This window comes from Limulus polyphemus, unplaced genomic scaffold (genome assembly GCF_000517525.1).
Source record: "Limulus polyphemus unplaced genomic scaffold, Limulus_polyphemus-2.1.2 Scaffold521, whole genome shotgun sequence".
Taxonomy (NCBI): Eukaryota; Metazoa; Arthropoda; class Merostomata; order Xiphosura; family Limulidae; genus Limulus; species Limulus polyphemus.
This window is the reverse complement of record NW_013666131.1, coordinates 1,874-6,320: the sequence shown is the minus strand read 5'-3', so window position 1 is coordinate 6,320 and position 4,447 is coordinate 1,874. Positions and strand designations below refer to the sequence as shown.

The 4,447-nt window shown below is 33.2% G+C and overlaps 1 protein-coding gene across 1 annotated transcript in view; it reads right to left on the bottom strand.

Annotated features, from left to right (window-relative positions):
- Positions 1 to 2,219, bottom strand: part of LOC106458834 (syntaxin-12-like) — a 41,243-nt gene extending 39,024 nt beyond the window's left edge. The window contains exon 1 of the mRNA XM_022385182.1: positions 2,189 to 2,219. The gene's annotated coding sequence lies outside the window, so the exon portion shown is untranslated. The remainder of the gene's footprint in view (positions 1 to 2,188) is intronic.
- Between the last annotated feature and the right edge of the window lie 2,228 nt (positions 2,220 to 4,447).

Sequence of the window (4,447 nt, the reverse complement as noted above, 5' to 3'; positions counted from 1 at the left end):
ATTACAGTAGTTGTTGGAGGAAAAAGAAAAGAAACGCGAAGAACGAGAAAAGAAACAAGAAGATAAAGAGTACAGCAGTGGTCGGAGGAAAAGAAAATAAACAAGAAGAGAGACTACAGCGGTGGTTGAAGGAGAAAGAAAATAAAGAAGAAGAAAGATTACAGCAGTGGTTGAAGGAGAAAGAAAATGAACAAGAAGAGAGACTACATCAGTGGATGGAGGAGAAAGAAAATAAACAAGAAAAAGTATCCAACAATTGAGAGAAAGCTAGTATGCACAAAAAGAAAACTTTAGTAAATTTCAAAGTATATTAAATGCATTAAAGGATGATTTATTGTCTTTTACACAAGGAGGATACATTAACCATCGACTTAATCAACCCCAGACAAAGGCAAGCCCCTTCCATACCCCGCAGCTAAACCCTAATGCAGACATCTTCAGTCCTGTTAGAAGTCACATCCCAGATATGAATGTCAGTAATAGGGGTGATCTAGTACAAAGGAATCCACAGGAATTCGATGGGAAGGCACTGTGGGAAGCAAATAGAGCACAGTTTGAGCTCCTGGCAGAGATGAATAGATGGACAGAGGAGTAGAAAGCATTATATCTGTCAATGAGTCTGAAGGGACAACCACTGGCAATACTTGGACAGTTGTCAGCAGACGACAGGCACAACTATAGATCACTGGTAGCTGCTCTAGAACTCAGGTATGGAACCCAAAATCAGTCCAAAATCTACAGAGCTAGGCTTAGGACTAGAGAACTATTACTTCTTCATTAATCAGTGTAACATCTGTTATTATTTTGGTATTATCATTCATTAATGAATGATATTCTGTAACAGATGTTACACAGGTAAGTTGTAGTTTGTTCTCAGACATACTCCAACGTAACACAAAAGAATTAAGACATAATTTTGCAACTGACATTTTCCCTGGATTAAACAGAATATTTTCAGGGATCATTTGCACACCTTCATTTTCTTTATATTGATCAACATGATCTTGCTTTGCCTCCAATTTTATTCAGTAAGAGGGCCAACCAGAACTTTCTTGCTTTAATTTTAGAAACTCATCGATATAGTTCTTAAAAAATCTCTAGACCTGACAGGAAAATGATACATCTCACATATTCTTATTGCTTGGTAACCACACTCAACTGCTTTTTTTACTTCTTCTGTGACCCAGGTACCTATGAAACCTCTCTTGTCATTGCTGTGGTTACATGGTAGAAGTGATCTGGATACCATATAAAGGAAAGATTAATTTACCATTACTTCTAAATGGTAAAACTGGATGATACAGTTTCCTTGAGGCTAGAATTTTACATTTTATAAAACCAAAAATAATTGTTTAAATTAAGAAAAATGTGTTGTTATTATTGTAAAATGTCCAACTGGATACCCACAATATTTGTTTGTCCGTGGATATAGCAATATAAAATCCATGTACTTGATCTTTGTAGTTCTTTATATCATATAAAAGTCTTGTCACGTTGACTCTCCCTCCATAGAAGGCATCTTGTACCTTCAGACGGGAAACTATTATATAGTCTCTAAGTAAATTCATTAAATGTGTATCATTAGACTTAATTTTCTTAAATTCATGCTCCCATATTGTTATGACCTTGTATCCTAGAGCTTCGAGTTGTTTCTGTCATTCTAATATACGATTTCTAATAAACCACATGGGTCTATTTAGAACTACATTCTTTGTGTCAGAACCATAACAATTATTACAACCGTAGTAGTAGCGCCCGTAAAACTCATAAATCATGTTTTGTTCCATGCAGAAACTGTCTATTCTATAATTCACAATATTTCACCACCATTAAGTGCATGTTGGATCTTGACCCACTCATATTTATGTACATAATCTAACCACTGGATACTTACTTGGCTGTAGTTGTTGGTCATAAAGTATCTGTGATTAGATACGAGAGCTATTGATAATTGTGCTATAAATTTGCTTCTGTACACAACCATGCATAAAGAAGCAATCGTTGTGGATCTGAAGTCTTGTGAGAAACTTTTCCATAAATTGAAGACAGCACCATCGAAATATATCTACATCTGATCAGCAGTATCCAAAGAAAAAAGAAAGAATGATAAATATAACTTTCAACAAAATTTTAAAGACAACAACAACAAATTAATAAGAATAAACATCGATAGTATTATATTTCTTACCTGTAAATCTCTTCTTGAAAGTCAAAGACATACTCTTCCTCTTGTCGCTGACAGTGCCAATCCAGTGACTTTTGTCTTACTGGTGCTGACATGGTGCCAGGAGCGTAAAACCAGGCATCTGGTACAGATCCTCTGTATTCTTGATTTGACTTTATATTGAAAACATGAAGGAAATATCCTTTCTATAGTTCTTCTAATCCAAATGTTTTTGGAAACAATGATAAAGACTGTCAATTATTCTAATTCTGAGGCTTTTGATGGTCATGACAATAATTTTTCCGCCATTTACGATAATTTCAGGCTTTATCCCTTGACAAATAAGATAATTCAAGATAAATTGCCTGTCAAAACCTTCCATATTACGTGCTAAAGCTGTATAATTCTTATGTTCTTTTGAAAATAAGAATTTACAAAATTTGTCACATGAATTAGAACCTTTGAAAACTGTTTCTTTACCAGTAAAATCATGGACCACACATTAGTTTACCTTATCAATTCCAGTTTCCTGATCTGTTTCAAAATAAGAAAATAAGTAGTTATTCAACAAATCTTTGACATATTTTTCCTGGAGAAAACATAAATAGTTATTTAATACATAAGATTTACATCCTACACATATGATTTCAACACAGCAATGAAATTCTGGATTATATTTCTTTCTGTAAATAATGAGAAAACAATTTCTAAACTGGTAAACATTATCAAATGAAGTTATCGTTTGTTTACCATTCTTTGTTTTGTGTCCGTTGTAACAGTCTGCCGATTTACAAAATCTGTTACAATCAGTTCAAACTATGGATTGACCTTTCGAACATTCCTTACTGTAACAACACATTACAATATCTTGAACAATGATGTTTGTTTAGTGTATTAAATACCTCGTCACATTCTGAACAGTAATAACTTACTCCAAGAAAACCTTTCATTGAATTGATAATGTCGAAACGATGATCTTGGTACCAAAGGTAAATATTTTCGGGACGTGTAGGGTATTTGTCTCTGCAACAGTTAGAGGACATGGAAGTAAGTAAGTTCTGCCTAATTGCTGACAAACAATTCTCTCTAATTCGCTTAGATCCTCGTTGTTGATGGATAGTGGGACCATATCCTACATAAATATAAGTACAAGTTATCAAAATATATCTTGTTTCATTTAGTTCAGAAATATATTCAAAATCATACTTACATCAAATGAGTTGTCCATAGTTATCACTAGTAGAAGTACAAGATACAGTAATCATATTAATTCAAAGTGATTGTAAACTGATTGACAGCCGTTTATATATAAAGGAGCTACCCAGTTTGTCTGTGTATTGCGAAATGGACTTGGTCAACTCAGAACTGACCTTTGTCATGTGTGTCAGTGACCTATTCTATGTTGTTTTGTCTGAATATATAGCATCACTGTTTCAAATTATGTTTCAAAACATTATGAGATAGTTGAAATAACAATGAGACATTAGTGTACAATAAAATCTGATACATTTCACATATTTAAGTACATACTAAAAGTTGATTTGAATCAATTTTTCATTATATAATTCGTTGTACTGTATAATGAAATCTTATACATTTTGCATGTTTAAGTAAATATCATAAATTAGAATTGAATCGATATTTCATTTTGAAAATTATTCCAAGCGGACTAATAGTTTGAACTTCTGACCATTTGTTGGCCACGATATTGAGTAGAAAGTGTGTAATAATTGTATGCTAACTGAACTGTCCCGTGAAATATTCAGAATATACATTTATTGTTTTGTATCACTATGTAATGTGAAATAACTATGTTTACTGACTTTTAAATTTCAGTGGCATACAAAAAACTCTAGTTAAGTATGGTGAACACTAAATTTATGTAGAGTTTATATTCAATATCAAGTATAATACATAGATAGCGACAATGTATTGTTACATCTCTGTTCGTTTGTTAATTTTCCTTATAATTTATTTCCGATGAAACTTCAGCGACACAAGTCCTTTCTTAAATAAAACTAGTTTATTCCCTCTCAATACAACTTCAGATTGTGGGTGAAGTGGCTTTGTTCTGGTCTTTCGTATGCCAAACAACTTGCAGCATTCATGAAACACAGCTGATTCAAAGTTATGGCCTTGATCCAAATGCAGTTCGTATGGCATACCAAATCTGAAGAAGAAATCACTAATAGGCGAAGCTACAGTTGTAGCTTCCTGATTTGGTATTGCATATGCCTCAGGTCACTTGGTGAAATAATCCATCACCACACAAATGTACCTATT